The sequence below is a fragment of the Pelodiscus sinensis genome, chromosome 1, assembly GCF_052426305.1.
Source record: "Pelodiscus sinensis isolate ZL-2025 chromosome 1, ASM5242630v1, whole genome shotgun sequence".
In the NCBI taxonomy this organism is placed as follows: domain Eukaryota; kingdom Metazoa; phylum Chordata; order Testudines; family Trionychidae; genus Pelodiscus; species Pelodiscus sinensis.
In genome coordinates, this window is record NC_143052.1 from 206,103,358 (window position 1) to 206,129,067 (window position 25,710).

At 45.6% G+C, this 25,710-nt stretch overlaps 1 protein-coding gene across 6 annotated transcripts in view; it reads left to right on the forward strand.

The window, feature by feature from the left end:
- Positions 1–749: 749 nt before the first annotated feature.
- TAB3 (TGF-beta activated kinase 1 (MAP3K7) binding protein 3) overlaps positions 750–25,710 on the forward strand; it is a 76,037-nt gene continuing 51,076 nt past the window's right edge. Inside the window, exon 1 of one of the 6 annotated variants that reach the window (XM_075913269.2) lies at positions 750–1,064. The gene's annotated coding sequence lies outside the window, so the exon portion shown is untranslated. Of the gene's footprint in view, positions 1,065–1,189; positions 1,414–25,710 lie in introns of those variants that run through there. The other 5 variants (XM_075913268.2, XM_075913272.2, XM_075913271.2 and 2 more) reach the window with 5 other exon arrangements.

The window sequence follows — 25,710 nt, forward strand, 5'->3', positions numbered from 1 at the left end:
TTTTCTGTTAAAAGCATTTGCGGGAAATCTAGATGCAGACAAGGAGTAACACTTACTTGGAAATTGTTATTTGGAATAGTATAGAAGCGTCACTGCCTCGATTTTGAAAAAACTACTCCCAGGCAGGCACAGAATGACTCCCCAGTGCTTCCTGGGGCTCGAGGCAGAGGCAGCAGGTCCAAATCGAGGCAGCCTCCCTGTAGCAGGGACACGCTATTTTGTAATAGTTATTTCCGGAGTTATTTCAAAATCAGTCGTTTTGAAATCACGTCCTGCTGCGGAGGCGGCGCTGCCCAGACCGGGAAGGGAGGAGATGACCGGACCCTGCCCCATAAAGCGCACGAACAGAAAACTCCCCAAACCAGAACGAACCCCTTAGGCGCTCCAGGTTGCCAACCCTCCAGAACCGTCCTGGAGGCTCCCGGAAGAAGGGCAACCCCAACTGGCAACTGTCCGGGAGCCGCCGTTCTGCTCCTGCTTGTGATTGTATCTGGCGGGGCTGCAACTGGCCTCGGGGGGGGGGGGGGGGGGGGGGGGGGGGGGGGGGGGGGGGGGGGGAGGCCAGCGCGGCAAGCGGGATGGAACGGCGGCTCCTCCAGTGTTCGTAGCCCAACGGTCTAATTGCCGCGCGCCTCTCAACCCCACGTGGGCTCTGGCCTCCCACTCTCTCTCCGCATATTTAATTAGCCCCGCCCCACACTGCTCCTTGCCTTTTGTCAAGTCTCGCGATATGTGGGCCGGCGTCCGGCCGGCTTGGGCGGCGCCATGTTGGCGCTTGGGTAGAGCGGGCCGGGCCCCTCCCCTCGTCGCGAGGCTGGCTGCCCGGATCCCGGAAGCGCTTTACGTCCGCGCCCAGCCAGCCCCCTTCCACCCCGCCCCCTGAGCGGAGCTCGCGCTCTCCGAGACCAGTCCCCTCCTCCCCCCCCCCCTTCCGCGAGCGGACAGGGGGGAGCTGCCCCGACGGACCCAGGAGGAGGGGGCGTCTCAGGTTACCCCCGCCCCTCCCCCGCGGCGGGGGCAGAGCGAGGGGAGCTGGGCATGTGGCCGCCGCCCCCCAGCGCACGGTAAGGGGGGGGCGAGGCTGGCGGGCGGGGGGTGGCGGGGGCATCGGTGGGGCCTGGTCCCTGTAGGCTCCGCCCCTGGGGGGCCCTTCCTGGGCGTTGGGAGGCGGCGCGGGTCGGAGCTGGCGGGGCCACCCGGGTGTTTCGGGTGCAGGCGGAAGCGTTGCCGCCGACTCGTCTGCAGGCTGCGGGCGGGGGGCTCCAGAGACCGCCGGGGCCTGGCCGTGCCCTGCCGCCGGGACGCCGCTCTCAGGGCTGGGCTGCGCTCTGGAGCCGCCAAAGGCGCCGCAGAGGTGGAAGGACGCCTCCTGAGAGAGGTTTTGCTGCTGCTTTGAAATTGCTGCGTGGCCGTGTACGTACGCTTCCTGCAGGCATGACTGGCTGTCAGAGCGTCTCCTCGGCTCGGATTTTTTTGGAGGGCGCGGCTATCCTTAAATATACCTGGTTATTCTGGTTCTTTCTGAGGGTAACTGTAGTTTAACGTCCAGAAACGTACTTTAGGGTTTCTCTAGCTCAGGAAAAGTGACACGGCCTAGAAATGCCAAGTTGAAAGATGCTGCTTACAAGAGTGAAGCAAGGCACTCTGCTGGTCTTTCTGTAAGTCTGTAAAAACAGCTATCAAGATTGTTGAGTGATCTTGTTAGTTAACATGATTGCTCCAATAGCCCCTTGTAAACCAACGAGTCATTTGAAAATAGTAGTTTTGTTCTAATTATTACAATTGTCTTGGGTTCTCAAACTGGGGGGTTGGAAAGTTATTACTGGGACGGTGCCTGCTATCAGCTTCCACCCCAAATCTTGCTTCACCTCCAGCATTTATAATAGTGTTAAATATAAAAAAGTGTTTTAAGTTAGAAGGGGTGGTGAAGGCACTTAGAGGTTTCCTTGATACAGGGTTGTGTAGTGAATGTTGCTGAAGCCTCGATTTTCTAGAATGCTTTCCACTTTTCATTTTATGTAAACAATAATAGTTAAGTAGCAGTGAGATTTGGCCCATCAATGGAGAATCTTCATGTTTTTAGTGCTGGCATGCCGTACTGCAAAAATGAGAATGAATTGTCAATTGGTAGGGTTGTAGCCTGTGACTGGTATACATAAGCAGTTTAAGTTTTGATTATTTTTAAGTTTAACATGTACAAGGCAAAAATATTTTTTTAAAAAGGAGCTTCATTTTGATGTTAAACTACTGATTTTTTTCTACTTCTAGCAGAATAACTTGCAAAAAGCTTTTCCCAGCAAGTATATATTCCATGAACATATGTTTGAAAGTAAAACAAAGAAATGCTTAGTTTATCCCCTCTTGGAAGTGGTAGAGGAATGGTGTGCTCACATTCTCAAAATAAAATATTTCACAATTTCTGTTGTCTGCCCTTTTTTTTCCCGTATCTGTGATTTTGATACCAGAAACCAGAAGATGCCTCAGCAGTAAGCATCAATATAAATATTTTATTGTTTTGAGTTGTACAAAAATTATGAAGTTGGAGTGCCAGTGCCAGCTTCTTGTTGTGGGGGAGGGAGGGTGTGGAAGGCCTGGTGGGCCAGACCTGACTTGTGGCTCCATGCGCTGCTGCTGATACCTCTGCCCCTGGCTGGGAGAACAGCAGCAGGAAGCTGCTTGTCTGAAGGCTTTTCCCACTGCTATCATTGGCTGGAATCACTGAAGGTCAGGTCCTGGGAGCAGCAGAAGGCACAGAGCCACGTAAACCCCCTGTAGCCTGCTTATGCCCAGACCCTGCACCCCCAATCCACTCCTGCACCCTCTCTGCCATGCTCATACCCCCACCCTGCTGCTGCATCCTCCCTTCCTTCTCAGCCCACTCCTGCACCTTACCTCCTGGCCACAACCTGCAACTGCACCCTTTCCTGAACCCATTTTGTCATCATGGGTGGATGGCTGATAATCTGCGGAAAGGTCTGCATTGAGCAGGGTTGATCATGGGCCAAAAGGTTTGAGAACCACTACCATATACAATTCTGTCTGCTGTATGTTGCCTTTTAAGAGAGCCTTGGTGTCTTGTGTAAGAGCTTGATTAAGACTGTATTGGAATGGGAATGGCCTCACTGTGAAATACCACACTGCATAATTCAAGTGGTGGTGTAGTTGCAGCTGAGAGTTACCATAACTGGAACCGATGTCTTTGACAGGTCATTCAGCTTGAGTTAGTGTTTTTGTGTGGCCCTGACTTCAGTTAGGGGCAACAATCAAGTTACAGCTCAAGTTAATTCTTTACTGAAGACAAACTCTGATACTATTGGTCCGCAAATAGATAAAAAAGATGCTGAAGGAGCTTTTGTAGTGAACAACATTGAAAAATCTAAATTGTATAGCTAAAAACTGTTTATCAAATAAAGACACAGCGTCTAAGTGCTGATAAACTTGCCCATGCTTATTGATCTTCAAAACCTTCAAAAGCAGGCCTTTGGTTGAACTCCAACAAATTGGCATATTTTATCACAGGTGGTCTTGGCAAAGGAATTTTCAGTATCCAAGAAAAGTAGCAGTGGTAGAAGGCATTGAAAAATGTATTAATCAAGGCAGCTTCGGTTGTGTTTCTAGTTACAGGTTTAATGAGTGAAATTCTATGGCCTGTATTATGCAGGAGATCATATTTAGATAGGCACACTTGCGTTTAATATTGATTTTTAGATCACTATGACTAAGTCATTTTATTGCCTTCCATTTTAAGCTTAAAAGGCCTTTCTAATTTTAAGAGTAATTCTGTAAAAATAGCTTGTAGTTTAGTTTGATTCTGTATCCTAGTCTCAGTTTATAAATATAAATAACAGTTTTTTCTTAAGCAAAACTTGTCGTGGAATCTTAGCAAGCTGGTTTCTTTCATGCTTCTAGTTAATAATATTTGGCCTGCAAAATCTTAATTTTCAATATTGCCTCAGTAAGCCCTGTAGCTTTCAGTAGACTTTCTTAGGATATAATTGAGATGATGATTTCAAGACTGCTTCCTCAATCCTACAAAGACTTATCGTTAACTTGAGGTTGGATGAGTACTCCATTGTACAGGTTGAACCTCCCAAATCCGGGACTCTCTGGTCAGGCAACATCCATGGTCTGGCATGGTCCCAGCAAGAGCCAACCAAGAGAACATGGGGTTTGTGGAGTCCTCACTGGACCAGCAGTGGCTAGGCAGAGGAATCCCAGTGTCAGTGGGGCAAGGCAGCATTGGAGAGCCTCCCGCTCTCCAGGAACCCCAGTGTCAGTAGAGTCAGGTGACTGGAGAGCCCTTGGCAGTGTGGGGTACAAATATCTCTGGACCCTTTGCTCCATTCATTTGTAGAAATGGGTTGTGCCCATGAGAGCTCATAATACTAAATATATTTTTGTTAGTCTCTAAGGTGCTATAGGACCATTCAGTTTTCAGATCTTTTAGTTGGGTAACATTGTGGTTTTGAAGTTCTTATTTTTGTAACTACAGTTCCATAACAATGGAATTTGTTTGCTTACTAATTTTTTTGAAATCTAAAACTGATAAAGGTTTAGTGATGTTCAAAACTGAGTGTTTGTGTTCTAAATGTAATACCCATTTAATATACCCAAATTGTATGTTATGTACACTTTCTCATGTTATAGCTTAGTCCAGTGACCTTTTTAATTTTAGAAACACTTTTCCAAAGATGTAATGAGAATTAAGAATCTAGAATAATTTCTTGTAGTTGAACTAGGCATTGTGCCCAATTTTAATCTCTAGAAAGACATTGATAATGTACAAACAAAAATGTCGTTTGTTATTTTCTTTTCAATACTTTCCTCTCCCCTTTGGGGTATGTGTGAGGCTCACAAAAACCAAAGAGAAAATTAGAGGAAGCAATAAAATTGCACATGGCAGTGTAAGGAGAAACATACTGGGTGTTTACAGCAAGAGTGGAAAAAAGGCAGATGTTGGTGATTTAAGTTGAAGGTCCCCTTTAATGACTTCTAGTTGTTAATACCATTTGTATGCTCCACGTTTTAGAAACTATACATGTGTGAAATGTCTGTCTTATGAAATGTCTGGGGGGAGGGATAGCTCAGTGGTTTGAGCATTGGCCTGCTAAACCCAGGGTTGTGAGTTCAATCCTTGTGGAGGCCACTTAGGGATTTGGGGCAAAAGTTTGTCAGGGATGGTACTTGGTCCTGCTGTGAAGGCAGGGGACTGGACTCAATGACCATCAAGGTCCCTTCCAGTTCTAGGAGATAGGCAATCTCCATTAATTTGAAAGACTGATGATTGTTTTGTTGAGACTGCATACAAATGTCAAATACCAATTTTTTATATGTGAGGGAGTATAGATAGAGATGGGAGTTGGACAAAATTTCTTTTGGAGGCTGGGGCAGAAATGTATTTAAATGTCAGAAGTGCTCACTCTATTTTCAGAACAAGATTTTCCATATATTCTACTGAAATGCAGCTCATTTATTTAAAGCAGCCCTTGCAAAGGAGAGCAAATGCTGAAGCTGCCAGCAACAGTCTGCAGATTTCACCTACATGTCTTAAATTGAATAAATTCTGATCTGACATGAATGCAGAAACCTCTGTGGTATTGAATGTCCTGTTTTGTCTGCTTATTTTTCTTGAAGTAGATACCTTGGTTATCCACAATTTAACATCCCTAATGAGCTAATCGAGTAGTGCTGGGGGGAACTGGGTTTTGAGCCGGCTGCCTCTGAATGGATGTAGTTGACTAGGTTATCCAATAAGCATAGGATTATTGGTTAATCAGTTATATTGTCGACTATACGTTGACATCCCTACTGCCAGCATCATGGAATTCTGTCCAGCACTGGTGGCTTTTGTCAGTTTTGCATTATTTATTGTTAGCATTACCACTACCACTATTTGTTATACAAGTATGCAGATTTCTGTTAAAATTACATGTTTTTAGTTCTGTGTTAGTATCTGTCAAGGCTGATTCCTCATTCTGTTTAAATGCAGAAGTGGGGGCCCGCAAAAGTACCCCAAAACCACCTCTCTCTCTCTCCAGGCTTTGGTATAAAACTTCCCTCCCAAAAACCTAGATTTTGGGGATTAAAAAAATCTGCCACCATCAAGTGCTTTTCCACCCACAAATGGGGTGGACACTTGAAACCAATCCCAGGGGCACCCCAAGTTCTTTTTCCGAAAGAGCTTGGAAAAGAAAAGAGAAAATACAAATTGCGGTCTGTGACTGCTAATCAGAGACATGCAGATCCCACAGACAGATTTTCCAGGACACAGCTGAACCAATACCAAGTTAATAAAAAAGAAGACTTTTATCAAAACAATAGTCCTGTTTCAAGCATAATGACTAGATGGAAAAGTCACCAATTAGTATACTCATGGGGGACTCCCATGGGCCAAAACTTAGTTACAAGGGAGAAGAAACCCTATTTCTAAATGCACAGACATCAGATGCCCATTCCCAAACCATAAAACGGATTTATTTAGACTTTGCCCTACTTACAGATGGAGAAGAGTCTTTTCTTGGAGGGGGACTTGTGTCTGTCCCCCTCAGTATCTGGAGAGTCAACTGGCTCAGAGACAAAGGAGAGAGAACCCCGAAAATCCTTTCTCGGTTTGAAATCCCTATCTTCATTTCTGTTGGCTGAATGCTACCTGGCTAGGTATAGGGACATAGTTAACCCCTTAGTCCCCAGGCTGCTGGCTATCATGACTATGACAGTATCGAAATAGCCTTTTTTTTGGTTTAGTGAGTGCTTTGATTAGACAGCTTCATTCTTGGCTTCAATGTCATCTTTAACACTAATACTGACGTTTGCATAAATATAATGGAATTAAAAGGCTATTTTCTAGAATATTTCAAAAGGCACATGCATCGGCAATTACAAATTAAAACCTACCAAGCATGTTTATAATATGTAAAATCTAATATAAGACTTATAAATGGAGAAGTTTAATAGGTGAATTTTAATATGTCTACTCACTATGTTGTACAATCTGAGAATAGGGATGTTAAACTGCAAGTAATTGACTAATGGAATAGTCAATAGGGCACCTTTGCCTTTAAAGTGTAGCAATGGTGGAAGCAGTGTATGGAGCCCTGGATCAGCTGGAGACTCCCCCACTGACCCCAGTCTCCATGCAGTGCTGGCTTTTGAAATGCTGCAGGGAGCCCAGCATCAGGCTTCATGCTGTGTTTCAAAGCAGCAGTGCTGCACAGAGCCCAGAGTCAGCAGGGGAGTCCCCAGCTGATCTGGGCTCCATGTGGCGCTTGCTGCTTTGAGATGTCACATGAAGCCTGGGGACATCCCAGCAGGCCCCAGGCTGCAAGTGGTGTTTCAAAGCGGCAGCACCATGTGGAGCCTGGGATTTGACTCCAGGCTCCACTCGGTACTTCAGATCGGTAGTGCCCTTTTCTCTCTCCCCCGATAGAGGCAGCAAAAGGGGAGGGGGAGAAAGCCGACTAGTTCTTCACATCCCTAACTGAGAGTAGTAGGCAATATACTGCTACTGGTGTACAACTGAGTGCAACATTGATTGTCAGCAAATTGCAATTGAAAATATAGAAAACTATTATCACTTGAGAGATTTGACAAGTAAAAATATACAATGCAAAAACATTTTGTTAATATATTGAAAAATATCTATATTCACTATTTTTTGCCACATGCTAAATGGCTTCATTTCTGGGGGGGGGGGGGAAGGCCCAGGCAAAACTGATAAAATAGTTTAGTGCGAACATCACATTAAGGTGTTAATTTTAATTGAAATAATGAATGTATTCAGTCATGTTCCAGTGATTCTGGAAAAAGCACTTTACAGTTTTGCATAACATTGTGTTGCCTTGCTTACAGTCTTAGTGTCACTTGACATCTCCACATCATATTAGGGATGTTAAATTGCAGAGCCCACGAAAGCTTATGATACCATCTGTAAGTTTTAAGTGCTACCAGACCAGTTTTTGTTTGTCTGGAAAATGTATTTTAGTGATCCCTGTCTATGGGACTGTATCACTACATGTTTGCTAATCTGAATATCTTAATTGTCTGATAACTTGCTGGTGGTTGCTCTAGTAAGAGTAAACAAAATATTGTACAAAATATTTGCTTTATTTTCAGTAACCATTCTGAAGATAGTTTTATGTTGAAAGATGTTACTGCAATTCCTTACTGATATTTATGCTATTTTTCTAGATGGGTAGCTTTACATTTATTAACAAATGAGAAGTTAATGGGGTTATAAAGTATAATAGGGACATGTTTAGTATTATGTATATAACTGAACATTAAAATTGTGGAAAAATTAGGTAAACTTTAAGCATATGTTGACTGCATACATGTACTTATCAAATAACTAACTTCCATGAAGTTGATGTGGCACTCCTTGCTATAGGCAATAGTGCTAATGGAATCACAACAGTCTGTAGTGGATAAGCTGGATATATTTTCCTTCAGCAATCAGGAAGTAAATTTAGGGAGTTTTGTGATGCTGTTTAATAGTATTGTAAAGCTTTTCTGATTATGCTGGATTTGTTGCATTAGCTCTGTATATAATTTAATACCCCGTATATTGAGGCTTAGATATTTCACATGACCCATCTTTTGTAATCATTCAAAATTATGCACTGTAATCATTCTTTCTTCCTACAGTTATTTCCTCTTATTCTTTAAAATGAAAATGCTGTCTGCTTCTGACTGGAGCTGATGCAAGTGACCTTGTCTTTAATAGATGCTGCAAATGAATCAGAGATGCACTCCTGGAAATATTACTTCCTAAAAAGATATTGAGGGATTTTATTTTTTTAAAGCATCATAAACCTTTTACAGTCTACTTGGGCACCGTGTACCCTTAAGACTCCTGTTGTGTATTCAACAGAATATATACACAGATTTTTGCATTTTTTTGCAAGTTGGGAACTAGTTACCATAGACACTTGCTAGAGTGGAAAGGAGTAGCTTTGGTAGCCCTTTGTTCCCTTCTGTGAGAGAGATAAAATGGGAATAGAGAGGAGACTTTGTGGAGCTGTGTAAATTTTTCAAATATCACGTTATGGGTTGTTTATATTGCAGTTAAACCCACATGGCTGTCCCCTATCAACTAACGTAGTCTCATGGGGTTTGAAGTGCAGGACTGCAATATAGCTTAGACATTTGGGCTTGAGCTGGAGCCCAGGCTCTGTGACTCTCCCTTCACAGGGCCCTAGCCTCAGCCAAGATGTCTTACACAGCAATTTTTTGAATCCGGAATCTGAGCCCCTTGAGCCTTCGCCACCTCAGGCCAGGCAGGGATTTGTATCCTTGTAGAAAGACATACGCTAAGTTACTTGAAGATCTAAGACCCATTGAAAGGCAATGGGACATTTAGGCTACTAAATTCCCATTATTTGTAAATGGGACTTGGGACCTTTTGAATTTTACCCCAGTTCCTCTCTGTGTGGAAGACTGATGGGTGCCTTATCAAAAACAAAGCCCAAACTGTCCAAATCTGCTTTAGCAATCTGTTTATAGTAAAGCTTTTGTTGCCTATTTACTATCTATCCCCACTGGGAGAGCTCTGCCATATGGAACCCCCAGGGCACATGAAATACTGTTAAAGGGTCTTCATGGTCACCTGTTGGAGTGGCCCACCGACAATGGCCGCCTTCTCTTTAGTGCAAGTGATAGGTCATTAGCCCTTCAACTGGGATCCTTCCGCTTAGAAATGGGAAATGTCTCCTGGTATAGAGTTTACTTTTTTATGGGCAGTCTGCCTCTCAAGTGACTATCATCTCTAAATCATGGGAGCAAAATCCTTTCCTCCTGTGCCTCAGAGGGGCACTAAGATCCTAAAGAACTAGACAAGCATGGCCTAAGAAAGGAACCAAATATCCAAGAAAAGCAAGTTCTAGGAAGTCTAGGCACTTCCAGACATCAGGCTCCTAAATGGATCTATTAGAATAGTCTGTTCAGCCTCCCCATCTCTTGACTCCAAATGGGAAGTAAACAGAAATCTTCAGAAACAGCAAGGTGGGGATTGCCCCTGGGGAGCTGTCTCCTGCAGAGGCTCCCCTCCCACTGCCTCTCAGAGACAGCAGGAGATGGCAGGCAGCATAGGGGGGCAGGTGGGAGCCAACTTAAATTAAGTCAGCTACCCATGAGCACCAGTTTCCCTGGAGCTGCCTACCTCTCCTCCCCCGCATTACTGCCTCTCTTACCTGCCCCCCCATAGTTAAACCTGCAGTAACTTGTTTACACACACACACATGTTCGTTAACATCCCTTCCAGCCACCCTGAGTAACTCCTGTCCATGGGAGGCCTGCTCTGGTCCAGTGGAGCATTTCTTATTTGATGGTAATGAAAATTTGTATCTTATACACAGGTATACTTCAGTGATACAAATTCATATGGTAACTATTAAAATTGGATATCTCATCCATTAGCAGGGATCTAGCCCAGGTTATTTATTCTCTGCTTCCATAACTGGAGAATGATGGATATCAGATTTTTTTAGGGGTCTTCCTGATTCATTTTCAGCGCCAGAAATGTACAGAACCCCCTTCTTGGGGCACAGTGATTCATCGAGGTCTCTGAATCCCACAGCTAATGGACTTGTTCTGGTCATGACCGATAATATTTTTAGTAAAGTTTTCTGTGAAGACCAGGAAAAGAACCCAGGGCAGGAAATACTGCCCATGTCTGCATTCACTGCTCAAAAAGGGATAGATGAAAATCAAGAGTTAATGACAAAAATCCTATATAGAGTATCTGTTTTATCTGTAAATGTTGTCATAATTCCCTTTCGTGGGCTGTTAGCTTGCAGATGCAGAGTTGAACCTAAAAGGCTCTGAAATATCACTCTGAAAGATCTCAGATGTGAGGTGGCGAAATTTTGCAAAACTGGCCAAGATTTGTCTTCCCTCCTTGTTTACCTCTCCCCAAGACAATGCAAAGACTGGCAGTGATACTGTCATGCCTTTCTTGCTGAAAATGCTTTGGTGTCATGGGTCCCCCCCGCATGATTTATGAAACTGACTTATGGACACACGTGTGAAACTCAAAGATGCTTTGGACACAACCTCAGTAACCTATCAATTTTAATGTCATTCTCTTGGATCTGTGTATCTTATTTTGGTGTATGTATCGCTTTTGTATGTAGAGTTAGAGATGTGGAGTATGGAATGGTTTAGGGTTTTAAATGTTCAAATGAAAGCTGTCAAGGGTGTTTCCCTCAATATCTGGGTGATCACCTGTGTCATGCAGCAGATTCACCACCATGGCGCCTCCTGCCAGTAGTGCTGCGAATTAGCTAGTTAGCCCATAGGGCGCCTCCCTCTGGCTGGTGTCTCCCCATCACTCCGTTCTCCAGTGCTGGACCCACATCACTCCCAGACGACAGTGTCCTCTTTAGGACACTGCCCTCCAGCAGTGCCCACTATTGTCTCATCCCCCTTTTGGTGGGGGTGAGGGATGTTTATCAGTCTAGGCAACGTGCAGCCCAAAGACACAGACAAATCCCTTGAAGCTGGAAGTAAAAACATCTCACCTCTTCAGCGCTCACAAAGGACTTGTTAACCATGACACAACCCTTTCTGGAGAGAGATGATACATCCTCCCTCTCTGTGGATGCACCAAGTGTTTTCATGTGGCATCTTAACTCATTGTTTAAATCAACTGCTTGGATGAGGAAAACTCACAAAAAGTCTGTCATCCACACTGTAGTGACAGTGATTTCACTATCATTGTAGCAGACCTGATCTCTCTGTGGGCTCTTGTGGAGCAGCAGGGTGTCTGGGGAGGTCTCTTGGGCGGAGAGGCCAGCGGTACCTCTATTTCAGTGATTTTCAATTTTGTTGGCCTTTGGACCCCCTGGTTCAATGTAAACCTTTCCATGGACCACCAGTTGCTAATGAAAACTCACCATTAATTACATAATTACACCGGAGAGCCCCTTTTTTAGTGCTGCAGCTTGGGAGAATGGTTTAATTTAAATTATTAAACCGATGAAGTGCTTTAACTTTCTCATATTTTTCAAATTTCACTTTAAATAAAATAAAACATTAATTTATGTCCAACACAAAAGGTTTCAATGTTTTCTTTCTTTATGGCAGGGATGGAGAACATTTTTTGGGTCGGGGCCACTGATCCACAGAAAAATGAGTTGGGGACCACACAAGTGAGAAGCAAAAGAACTCCCTGAACTCTCACTGAAGTGGCCCCCAATTGAGAAACTTCACTTCTGGTGGCTCAGCCCCACGGAGTGAGGGGAAGGGACAGGAAGGACTGAGGTTCAGGTCTTCCCATAGGTCAGATTTACTTTTCTGGTAGATTTTTATGGGGCTCCGTTCTGGGGTGGAGACAAAAATGAGGGGTTCAGTGTGGTGACAGGGCTTACAGAATGGGATGGGGATGGAGTGCAGGATCTGGGAGGGAGATGGGAGGTGGGGTGGGCAGAAGAGGGAGAGATTGCGAGATCTGGGTGGCACTCTTTGGCTGCCCTGCCCCGCCAGGGTCAGCCAGGCCACTCTTCAGCTCGCTGGCCGTGCCCTGCCTTTCCTTGCCCTGCCACAGTCAGCTGGGCTGCAGGGAGGGGAGCGGGGATCACTCCTCGTCCCCCCGCCTCGCACCCAGCCAGGCTGGGGGGTGAGGGGTAGGGGCCTGATTTTCATCCTCCTCCATCCCCATTCCGCACCAGTCCAGCCACTTACTCATGTTCTGTGTGTAAGACCTCCCTCTGCTTCTATTGACCGGATCCCCAGCTGAAGGGAAAGCCTGGGAAGCTTCCCTGACTCCTCCCCTATCAAGGGGAAAGGGAGGAGGAGGAGAATCAGCTGCTTCCTGCTGTGCTAGGAGCTAGGGACTTTTTATGGAACAAATCATAGGTAAGTGGGGCACCTGGGACAGCACATTAAAATTTGACACAGTCCTGGATTTTTGGGGCCATATGGTCAGCATACCTAGGGAGGTGGTGGAATCTCCATCCCTAGAGGTTGTCACCACTTGACAAAGCCCTGGCTGGGATGATTTAGTTGGGGTTTGTCCTGCTTTGGGCAGGGAGTTGAACTCGATGACCTCATGAGGTCCCCTTCAACCATATGATTCTATTAATTCTGCAAGTTGGTGAAGTCTGTAGTCTAACTATCATGTTAGACTAGTGGAAACTTCCTGATGTACCAGGAAAGAATTTGTGTCCAAGCAGAAAAGGTCAAGTTTGGGTAGTATAATGTTCTCAACATGTTGAAGAATGGAAATTCTGTATATATCAAAACATTAAATTCTTTCTTAAAGCATAAGCCTTGTTCCAATCTTGAAAATTCATAGAGCATACCTCTGGTTAGACTGGAGCAGCCCCCTTGCCCAACCCTCTGTAATTGGTTAACCAATTAAACCTAATGTTTAACTGCTTAATTAAATGGGATTTTATGTCCCTAATTCATCCGGCTTATGTATTGCAAAAATTAGAGGAAACATTCTCCATGTACCTCTAATGGCCTTGGTCATTCTGCAGCGCAGGCTGGCTCAATTTTCCCTCAGAGGGCTGTTTAAATTCACAGTCCAAAAGCAATTAAAAACAATAGTCCCTTCTTGGTGTCCAGTTTTAGTCCTTACGTAGTCTGGATTTCCAGGCCTCAGCACCAATTTCAGTCTTTCACCTTAAGAATTCCCCTTCCCAGAGCTAAGTCCTAATTCAGCTGTTACTTCTGGGACTTATCTGATTGGAGCTCCGCTTTCTGGCTCTGACTTACAAATACTGCTAGTGTCAGGGTCTTCTCAGAGGAGACTTTTTTCACTCCCAGCAGTTTCCTGTTCTTCCCTACACTTCTCAGCAGCTTCCTGTTGCTCTTAGAATGATCACCTGATCTTTCAAGTGTGCCTCTAGCCCCAGGCCTTAAGAGGAAACGTTAGTGCTATACAAACGTTAAGTACTCTGAAAAATTAGGCCCATGGTATGTAAAGTTGGGTAACCAAAATTACTGACACTTCTGATCTGTTCCTCAGTGTCTCCATCTCTAAAATGGAGGTACCACTATCAATTATAACTGGGTGTTATGAAATTCTTTAATATTTCTGAAGTACTAGGATACTTTGGTCAAAGTAATCTATTTGTATTCATTGCAGGATTTGATTATATACGGTAAGTGGTAAAAAGGTCGTACAGCTGCATAGTGAATAGAGGATTAAAAAACGTGAATAACTATTCTTTTACTTAATGATGCAGAGGTCTTAGGCATGAGGAGTGGGATGGGGCTAGGAGGAATGTATGTGCGTGCTCAGGTAATTGAGTGATCATAATTTGTCTCCCTTGTACAAGTATTAAGATAGCAAATGCCAGAATTAAGGCTATACAAATTAGAGATGTGAATGGGTAATCAATAAGCATAACTCTTACTGGACGATGCTTACAGGGTACCAGTAAATCAGTATCCTGGAATGGCCCACCGTGGGCAGAGGGCTCTCGAGCTGATTCCCCACAAGACTTGTCCTGGGAGGGGATCATGGTGGGGGAGAGCAGAAGCCACCCCCCCCTTAAGCACAGTTGCTGGCTCCTGTTGCTCCTTCCCTTCTCCTTTGGGTGGCAAGAGCGGTTTAACCAGTTAACTGATTAATTGGAGTTTACAATCCTAATTCAAACCTTTAAATGCTTGATTTTACAGCCTTTAATGTTCTTGTAATACATTTTTACCTAATTTCTGAATTAAAAGAAAATTCATGCAGAATCATATTGACCCTGTCCTCGCCTTCCCCTACCCCGCATTTAAGTCATTACAGTTTAGTCCTTTATATCCACAGTATAGACATATGTGACTTGAACTAAATGAATAACCAGTAACATTAATAGGCTTTTGTTCTCTGTGAACAAGCTATTAGAGAAGGATGAGACACATTTTGGGTTTAACTTTTCACCGCTTTTGTTGTAGTAGTAGAGGCATGTAGAGATTTCATTCACTTCTAGGTTCTGGAAAGGAATGTGCTGCAGTGGTTACTCTCTTCTTCCTTGTGCTCCTTTAACACTTGTAGCTCATGCCCCCATGATGTGCTTGCATATACCACCTTTGCTAAAGCTGTTTAGCCCACCTTCTGCCACTTGTTCCTGAGTCACCTTCACTTTCCTCAGCCATCCATTTTTCAGTGTGATTGCTGTTGCTTTCTCTTTGCTGAGTGCCAGCAATCACGGTTATTGAGAGGAGACAGTCTCCCAACTCTTCATTCCTGTGCCCAGCATTAAATCATCCAGGTAGAGCAATTGCAGAAGAACTTGTGCTCAGTCCTTACATTGCTAAGATGGAACATGGTTCACTCATCCTGAGGGAACGGCATATATTCAGTCCATTTGGCACGTCTGAACTGTAAAGGGGATGGAGTAAATATGAACTAGTAACAGATGCCCAGTGTTGGCTTGGGGACTGCTCTAGCTGGGCTGAAGCAGTCCCCTGCCTGGGATCCCATTTAGTCAGTTTAATTACCTAAATGTTAGGTTTAACCATTTATTAAGATTTTATACCCCTAGGAGGAAGTATACTGAGTACAAATAGAATCGTTAGAGAATGTATCTTCTAAGTGCTGGCAAATCTGAGTATTCAGGGAGTGTTTGTTTTTAAGAGGGTCATCACGTGGTGAAATTTGAGTGGACATTCATACGGAATGCAAAAGGTGCAGCTCTAACACCAGGGTCATGCTCCCCCATTCCAATCAAACTTGAATCCCATGCTCCAAAGCCTGAAGTTTCTCAGGGAAGCAACTGAGGTTTTTTTTTTAGCATGAGTAAAACTGTTTTTTCCAGATCTTGTTTTGAATTTTTAGCTAAACTTACCTCTCACCCCTCTGAAAAAAGGTTGGATTAGGCAGACACCCTGTATAATAGTTTTGCAAAAGAACAAGCATCAGAAAAGAGTCTTAAAATAGAAACTGTTGGGCAACCTTGTGATTGAAAATGCTGCCCAGACTGTTACTTAATTTCCTTAGGGATATGTCTGTGGTCCCACCTGTATTGATATTCTAAAACAAAATGTATATCAATTAACAGCTCTCTAGCACAGATCTGTTAGTGTCTTAAAGTAAATGATTGCCTCGTTAATGTGCTTAATGTTTTTCTCTGAAGTGTTGAGATCCCTGCATGGTGTTGAGATCCCTGCATATTTAATAACTGTCCTCTGTACTATAGGCCTCCTTTTGTACCTGCAGTTTTAATTAAAATGGAAGTATATTTAGCTACATAGTAATCGTGCAGTCAGAGTATTGACCTGCTAATACTACTCTTGGGTTTTTTGGGCAGGTTTTAAATTGCTTCTGGACTGAAATAAGTTTAAATCTAGATGGATTACATATGACTGAGACTTATAGATAAACTTTCCATAAATTGTAATGGAAATTCTGATGGGTCATTTTCTATTAGAGATATTAAATTTTGATTAATTAGCTAATCAAGTAGTGGATGGAATTTCCATTGACTACTCAATCAGTCGATAAGGGCTTGGTGGGGTGCTTGCTATCCTGGCTGCACCGCTATGCAGGGTCCTGACTGCTGTGCCTCTGCCTTTTAAATGTTGCAAGAGCCCTGCATGAGACTGCTTCAGTCCTCACTCATTTCCCGTTGTGCCTCTTCTCCCTCCCCCCCCCCCCCGCCCCCCAAGCGACTAGTCGTCGAGTAGTGACTGGACTGCATGATAAGCCTATGCTTATCGGGTAGTCAACTAGTTGGTTACATCCCTATTTACTATAGCATCCTTAAGTCTTATAATTCAAGTTTTTATAAAATAATTGCCATGATCTCTGAGGATTTTCAGAGTATCTATTTAAGAAGTAGATTCTTAATCTGCCTACTTACAGCTTTTGCTTTTAGTGCTTCTTTCTGATGAGCTTCACCAATAACTCCAGAAGAAGTAAGTTGGTCTCTGGGCAATGTTCTCTCTCATTTTTTCTATCCATGTAGGGAGTGAATTTTATGTGCACCCATATTGGAGTAATGTGTACTACTAGTAAAGAACAAAAAAATTTAGATGTGATATATATTAAAAGATGCCATAGGGATTGTTACTCCAGCCAGGATAATTTAGGCATTTTAGAACTCGTTACTCAAAGAATTAAATTTAAGCATAGAAGACAAATACAATTATTAAATTCATATGTCGCTTCAGAAACTTACATAATACCACTTTGCTGGAATAAAATTACAAAGAATGTATGTTCATTGCAAGAAGTCCCTAGAAGGAACAATAATACAAGTGTGTGTTGAAAGGTGAGTGAGAGAGAGATCACACACTGTCTTTAACAGGATTTTACATCCCTACTTAAAGTTTAACTGCTTAACTAATTTAACTGATTGAATGAGGTTGAGCGGGGGGATGCCCTGTACCCATTTGTTTGTCAGCCTGTCCACTTGCATCTTTCAGTGCTCACCATGCCTCAGATACGCTTGGCCGTTGCAGGGTGTGTTCCCAGTGAAGGCCATGTTCAAAGGGATCCCACCCATGGGCCACATGTTGAGTAGCCCTGTTTTATATCATGCAGCTGTATATCAGTGGCGTAGCCAGAACACTCCACTTTGTGTGAGTGGGCAAGAATGGGGCAGGGGGAAGCAGTACAAAAGGGGAGAGGATAAGTCCTGGCCTCGATTCCCAGCTGGAGCATCAGACAGGTGGGCCTAGATACAAAGTGGGTGGACCACAACCCGCTCAGGCCAACTCATGGCTACACTTCTGTACAATTGATTAGTAGAGCCAGGCACATCTAATGACTTGAGTTTAGGTGCCCCCATCCCCCACTGCTGCTGATCCTGCTTTCTGCCTTGCAGAGCATAGGGGTTGACGTTAGGGTACGTGGAGGATGGAGGGGGAAACCTTATCTTCACAGAGCAGGAGTGGCTCAGGACTTGGGGGTTAGATGGGATATTAAATATCGGTTAATTGATTAGTTGATTAACCTCATGAATTCTTATCAGTTATTCAACTACTCTATAGTTCCCAGGGGTGGGGCTGGAAGCCAGTGTGTTCCAGTACCGCTCCTGAGGAGCCCTATGACACTCCATGCTGCTGCCTCTGCAGCAGTGCGGGGTACTAGGAAGGAGGTGGTCTGCAAGGGGAATCAGTTTAAAAAACAGCCCCCCTCACAGACCAGCTGCCTGTCACCCAGCGCTGTTGCCTCTGATAGAGGCAACAGCATGGGGTGGCAGCAGACCCTACCGGGGCGAGGAAGCTGAGTTCCTGGACCTTTCGCAAGCTGGGCTGCTTCCCCACCTGGCTCCCAATACACTTTAAATGCAGAGCTGCAGCAGGGTAGGCCCTGTACCCGTTGCGAGCCAGAACTGAGCCGGGCTGCTGGCCAGCCAGCTAAAAACATTTACTGGCAAAGGAGACTGGGGGGGAATGCATGTAGTCTATAGCATTAATCCAATTGTCTCCAACCTTTTTGCACTCAAGCACTTTTTAAAATGTCAGGGCAAGCCAAGGGGCCCTGCCATCTCCATTCCCCCCTCTCCATCACTTGGTGATCACAGCCTTTACTCACTCTCACTGGATTGTCACTCTGTCGTCCCACAGGAAAAATGCTTTTAGATGTCTAGTAAGATGTAGAAACTTATTTCCTGTTCCCCTTAGAAGCAGTGAAGGCTTGGGGCAAAGGAGTAATGGAGGAGATGAGGGAGAGGGAAGCTCTTACTGGAAAGGAGCCTGGGACTCCCCCCAGGAGGGTTGTTGGGCATGGGTGGGAGAAGTATTGGAACAGTTTTAGGGAAGGGTTAGGGGAGGCATTGTTAAAAGTTGAGAAGCCTCCCCCGTGAAGACACTGGCTAACTCCTGGCTTCTCTCTGTCACTAATATTTGCCCCGTCGCCTCACTAGCCCTTCTAAATTCATGTCTGTAACTCCACCCACAGCATCCCTGTGTCTCCTTTCCCACCCTCCCCCAATGCCATGATGCCTCACCTGACCCTGAAAGCAGGAAGGGTGCTGTGAAGAATGCAGCCTCTGCTTTCTCTCTTTTTGCTCCTGACTACTACACCCAGGGAGCAGTCTGCCTCTGAGTCACAGTAGCCCTCAGTGGGTAGAAAGTGCAACTTCAGAGTACAGGCAGTCCCCGACTTACGCGGATCCGACTTATGTCGGATCCGCACTTACGAACGGGGCTTTCTCGCCCCAGAGATCGAGGTAGCGAATTGCTACCTGCGAGCTCCGGGGCGAGAGAGCCCCGTTCGTAAGCTGCTCCGTTGCCCCTGGTCTGCTGGAGACCGTCTCCAGCAGACCAGGGGCACCAGGCGGGTTCCCGCGCTTCTGAGGCTTTGCCAGAGCAAAGCCTCAGAAGCGCGGGAACCCGCCGCTGCTGCCGCTTCAGTTGCGGTGCCTGTGGTCTGCTGGGGACCGTCCCCAGCATACCACAGGCACCGGGACTGAAGCCGCAGCCGCGGGGGGGTCCCGCGCCTCTGAGGCTTTGCCAGAGCAAAGCCTCAGAGGCGCGGCACCCCGCTGCCGCTGCGGCTCTGCTCCACGTGTCCCTGATCTGCTGGGGGGGGGCGTGGCTAGTGTGCCCCCCCTCCCAGCAGACCAGGCTTTTGTTTTGGACCCTGGAGCAGAGCAGCTGGGGCGCTGCCGATTGGTCCTGCAGCGCTGCTCTGGGCACTACTGGACCAACCCGGCAGCACCCCAGCTGCTCTGCCCCATGTCCTGATTCAGCCGCTGCTGGTCAGTTTCAGCAGTGGCTGAATCAGGATGCCTGGGGTAGAGCAGCTGGGGTGCTGCTGGGTTGGTCCAGTAGCGCCGAGGAGCAGTGCTACTGGAGCAATCCAGCAGCACCCCAGCTGCTCTGCCCCAGGCGTCCCCAAGACAGCCGCTGCTGAAACTGACCAGCGCTGACTACAGGAAGCCCGAGGCAGAGTTGCTCTGCCCCAGGCTTCCTGGAATCAGCCGTTGATCAGTTTCAGCAGCAGCTGACTTGGGGAAGCTTGGGGTTCTTAAGTTGAATCTGTATGTAAGTCAGAACTGGCGGTCAGTTTCAGCAGCGGCTGAATCTGGACGCCAGTTCCAACTTACATACAGATTCAACTTAAGAACAAACCTACAGTCCCTATCTTGTACGTAACCTGGGGACTGCCTGTATCTCTGACAATATATTTTCTTCAGAGGGGAAAAAAAATCTGAGGGAACGTGAATTCTGTATATGCACAGTGGCATAAAATTCCCTCAGAAGTAAATACCACCTCTCTTCGGTCATGTGGGGAACTGAAGCTGGGATCCTCAGAAATAAAAGTAGGGGCTGCCCAGGAGTTGAATTAAACAATGAGATCTTGCCATGGAAGCAAATAAGTCATAAGCCTAGTGGTAACTGATTAGCCTGGGATCATTGATTTAACCTTCCTGCTTACATGCAGGGTCCAGTCCTTGTGCTGCTGCCTCTGGGGGATCGGGCAGAGAAGCTGGTGCTCAAGGGGAGCCAGCTTTTAAGTCAACTCCCTGCAATACCGATTCCTGCGGAGCCACATACCCTCTGTATCTGATACAGCTTTATTTTATGGTTGTAGAGCTCTGGGGATTAAGTAGAGAGGGGAAACACAGAACCGGAATGTGAATTCCATCAGTAGTCCCAGCATAATTCACAGCTCTCAATTACTTGATTGGAATTGCTAACTTTGATCACGAACCAGTAGCATTTATTTTGTTGCAGTGTATGCCTTCAGTGCTATTTCGGTTGTTGGCTTTCCCATGCCAAAGCTTTCAAGTGATAATCTGCATTCTTGGCCAGTCTCCAAACTGCTGTGACAACTTACTGTCTTCGTGGACAAACTCCCTCTGAGTGAATTTCAAGCAGTCAGAAGTGACTGAAACCCTGTTTCGGAGTTGCTCTTGGTTTTTTAAATCATTACAATTTTGTCTCAGTAGTGGGCTGAGCTCTGCTTTACCAGAAGTCTTTCTCTGTGGTTCTTTGGCATTTTAAATGGACACAGTTCTGTTTTCCCCTCTACAGTTATAATCTGAAAACAGTGAAACTGCTCTTTATACTGTAACTGTCTCTGACCTGTCTACTTCTAGCTTCTAGAGGACGTAGCAACCTGCAGTGCAATGAATGTCTCGATGACAAATGTCTGAAAGGAGTAGCCATATTAGTCTGTAACTTATTTATAAACAAGTAGTCCTGTGTCACTTCAGACTAACAAATATGTCTCTCTCATATCATGTGTCACTGCATCCATAGGAACAAACCCCATCCACTTCCAGCCTGGCTCTTCCCAGGGCCCATGTGGAGGCCTGGGGCTGCCTACAGCCCAGCCCTCCCCTTCCCAGCAGCATGGTTTAGGTCCAGCCCTCCTCCCCGACAGCTAGTAGGACAGCCGGCTGCCACCTTGCCCCGGACCCCCTCCCCGGCAGCCAGTGGGGGACGGTATGCAAAGAGCTGGAGCTGGGGAGGGGGCAAGAGCCAGGAAGGCACCAAGGGGCAGTGATTGGGGTAGGGGGGAAGAGCCCAGGCCAGCTTCAAACCCTCCCTGGTAGTGAGGAGGGAAAAGGGGAGAAATTTCATCCCAGTCCCTCCCAGCAACAGAGAGAAGAACCTGGCCCAGCACAGCCTTGGTTTGTCCCTTTCCAGTAGCTGTGGTGGGGGCCCCAAGAGCTCGGGCATCCTTGGGGCCAGGCCCTCCCTGGCAATGAGGGGTAGGGGGAAGAATCAAGGCCAGGATGGCCTCAGACCCTCCCCAGCGGTGGTGGAGGTGGGGGTTGGAGGGAGGGCAAGAGCCAGGTGGCCTCGGTCCCTGGCCCTCCCCAGCTAATGGAGGCGGGGGGTGGCAAGTGTAGTGAGCAGGGTGCACAGCCCCTAGTATATATAGTATGAGCTTTTGTAGGCAAAACCCACTTTTCAAGCTCATCTGAAGAAGTGGGTTTTGTCTATGAAAGCTCATGATACTATTTAACAAATATATAATCTCTTAGGTGCCTCAGGACTATTCATTGTCCACAACAAATGATCACTAAGGCAAGAAAAGGAGTTTTGTATAAACCATTCTGTAATCCTAGATAGATAATTTAGGACAGGTTAGGGATGTGAACAACAAGTCGACTGTCCGATAAGCAAATGCTTATCAGATAGTCGACACACTAGTCAACTATAGGGATGTAAAATTTTGATTAGTCAATAAGAGCGCTTCTGTCTTTGAAGTGTAGCAACAGCCCCAGGGCTATTGCTATACTTCAAAGGTGAAAGTGCTGCAGGAAGCATGGGGCCACAGGGGACTCAAGCAGTCCCCCCGCTGGCCCCGTGCTGCCCGCAGCATTTCAAAGTGGCAGCGTCATGTGGGGCCAAGGGTCAGCGGGGAAGCTTTGATGCACTCCCTCTTCTTCTCCCCTCGCTCCCCCCTGCTGCTTCTTTCAGATGGAGGCGGGGCGGGGGGAGAGACTAGTTGACTAGTCTGACTAGCCAATAAGCATTTGCTTATTGGCTAGTAGACTAGTCATTCACATCCCTAGTTGACTTAGTCGCATTCTATCAGAATGAGGCAACAAGTGGGTGGTAGAGGGGGTGCTTCAAAGCAGCAGCGCAGCATGGAGCCTGGGGCCAGACTCTGGGCTCCATGAAGTGCTGCTGCTTTGAAATGCTATGTGCAGTCCAGGGCCAACTGAGGACTCCCAGCTGCTCCTGGGTTCCATGTGGCACTATCGCTTCGAAACTCCATGGAGAGCATGGGGCCAGCGCGCGACTGCTTGAGTCCCCTCTCTGGCCCTGTGCTCCCTTTTACCTTTGAAGTGTAGCTACAGCCTTGCAAACCACATTGACTATTCGATTAGCCGACTAATCTAAATTTAACATCCCTAGTTGGAGACTCTGGGAAAAGAAATACTCAGTCCTTGACAATATGATGTTGTGTCCCAAAAATACTACCACCCCACTTAATAATGTTTATTCAGTGTATGACCGAATAGTTCCTATGTGTATACACAGGAAACCATGTAACTTTAACTGGCTGCTGGCCTCTTAAGATATTTCAGTGAGCAAACACTCGTAGATACAACATTTCCATAAGTTTGTGTTTGTCTTCATCTTTTGGTAGGGAAGGCAAAGAGATTTATCTGGCATATGAATTTTGGAGAAAATACTTGTTTCTTACAATTACATCAATGTAATCATTAGAGTGATTAAATAAAAATGTCACAGCACTTCTTTGGATTTTTCCTATTGTCAAGAAAGTCCTATCACTTAAACTACTTAAACAGTCTGCTTTATAGTTGCACTGCTGGCAAGTTTGAAGTTGAGCCAATCATGATTCCAAAGCCTGTTCAGTGGCTTAGAGATGAGATTACATGATTGCATCTGCTGCCAGGTCACCTGCCAGTCATGTATAAAAGGCTATAATTGGGTACAGATGCCTATAGAATAGATCTGAGATGAAATGTTAAAACACTTTTTTTTTTTTGCCTAGTTGATCCTTGATTAAAGAGAATTTCATTTTGAGCTATGTTCAAATGTTGTGGAGTGGAATGAGCTTAGGTATCAAACTTAAATGCTTTAATATTCTGGGAACCTTTTCTTCCTAGTCTCATTTCTACAGTTACTGTAAAATGCTTAGCAGTAACAAACTGAATTACGAGGTTACCAGAGTAGCAAGGGATGGGAAGGGAAATGATGTCTTCACCAAGGAGTATAGTCTAGACATTTGACAATAAACGATTCATTTTGGGGCTCCATTCTATTGGGTAACAAACCAAAAATAGTATTATACTTGTATTTAAAATCATTGCTTTCTAATTTTAGCTTCTGCGTTAGTTTCCTTCTTGTCTTGGGTTTAATTGTTTTTGGAGGTGTCAAGGCTATTCACTGCTCTGGCAACTTGAATGCGGAAGGTGGGGGCTCGAGATTTTAAAACACCCTGCCACTAAAGGCTTCTTCTTAAGCACTCCAGTACTACAGATTGTCTGTCCATGGATGGTATGCTGCCACTACTCGGATGAGAAAACCCAGGGAGATGCATTTGAGGATTTCTTGGGGTACCCTCTGGAGAGAGCTGACAAAATCCTGTAAATTCCATAATAGCTTGCCTTGCAGTCTAAGGCACATACACATAGAACCTCCTGCCTTCTAGGACATATGAGTGAGATCATGATCTTTAAAATGTAATTTTTTTATTAACTGAACAAGGAAGAAATACTTGATAAAACATTACTTGGTTGCTAGGTGTTACAGTGTAACTGAAAAAAGCACAGAGAATTGCTTCCCTGGAGTTCAGTTTAAAAGTTAGCATAAGGGGGATAGTATCTGTGCTCATCATGGACAAGTCCAACAAACCCAAAAATAACCTGATTGACTAAACATTCCTTGTTATACTCACAATTGGTGTTCCAAAGTTTAGTTCTTCCCTAAGATTGGATGCCGCTGAATTTACCATGCCTGTTTTCCTAGCTTAATTCATGTCTGTCCAGTTCTGGTCACATACAGACTGGTGCAGGAAGGTCACTGCTTCCAGATCAAAAACCCACCCTCTTTTTTTAAAAAATGGGGTCTCTTGGCTTCCTGCCAACACTTCCTGTTTCTCTAGCATTCCTGGAGATTCTTCAGGATCCGCTGTCAAGGGTTTTAACCCTAACAGGCAATTTAATTTTCTGGGATGTCCAGAAAAGGGCGGTATCCTTTCCATTCAGTTTTCAGAAATATGTAACACTAGCAGCCAAGGGAGTTAAGAATGTTATGGGTATAATATCACTTGTGTGGAATCAGCTGCCTCCCCCTCACACACATTGGTTACAGCAGTGTTTCCCAATTTTATTTGGCCATGGAACCCTTTTTAGCTTTTCAGAATTTCAAGGAACCCCTAGGTTTGTCAAGCCCCCCCCAAAAAAAGGGGGAACCCACATATGCATGAAAATCACATTCCTTCCCCAGGACCCCACCCCTTTGAGGCTCCATCCTCTCTGTACCCCTCCTCTCCATCACTTGCTATCCCCAGCCCTTATACGCTCTCACTGGGTTGAGACAGGCAGTGCCGGCTCTGGGGTGAGAGAGGGATTTGGGTGTGGAAGGGGTGAGAAGTGCAAGCACTGGGAGGGAATTTGGATGCAGGAGAAGGGGATGCTGGCTCAGAGAGGGTGCGTCAGGCTGGGGAGTGTTGGGCTCAGGTTGAAGGTTGGTGTGCCGAGTAAGCCACAGGCTTATAGATGTGAAGGTGCTGGAGTTTGTGTTGGATATGTGAGGGGCTCAGGGCAAGGAGGTTGTGAGTATGATGGGCTCAGGACACAGATTTGTGATGTGTGGATGGTGCAGGAATGTTGTGTTAGAAGACTGAGGATGTGGGGATGCAGGCGTTTGGAGATGTAAGAGGCTCAGGACGGGGGGGTTCCAGAGTACGATAGGCTCAGATTTGGGGTCAGGTGGTGCGGGAGAGTTATGATGCTGCAATGAGATGGGGATTTGGCCCCAATTGGGGGCTTGCTGGCCAAGCTTCACTTTTAAATAAAATATGTCAAACTCAAAAGGTTTTAAGCATTGTCTTTGAGAGAGGTGGGAAACCTGTTTTGAATCAAGGGTCACTGACCCACAGAAAAGTCAGTTGAGGTCACACAAGTGAGATGCAAAAAAACCCCTCCAAAACCCCCAAGCCTCATTAATGTGGTCCCAACTGTGTTGGTGGGGTAGGGGGCAGGCTGCTGGGGCTAGGGAGAGGGTGCTGCTGGATGTCAGGATGCTGGTGTCAGGGATATGTTCCTGCTGGGCACTGGGGAGGGTGCTGGGACAAGGAACAGATGCTGCTGGGTCTAGGATAGGTGTCAGTGT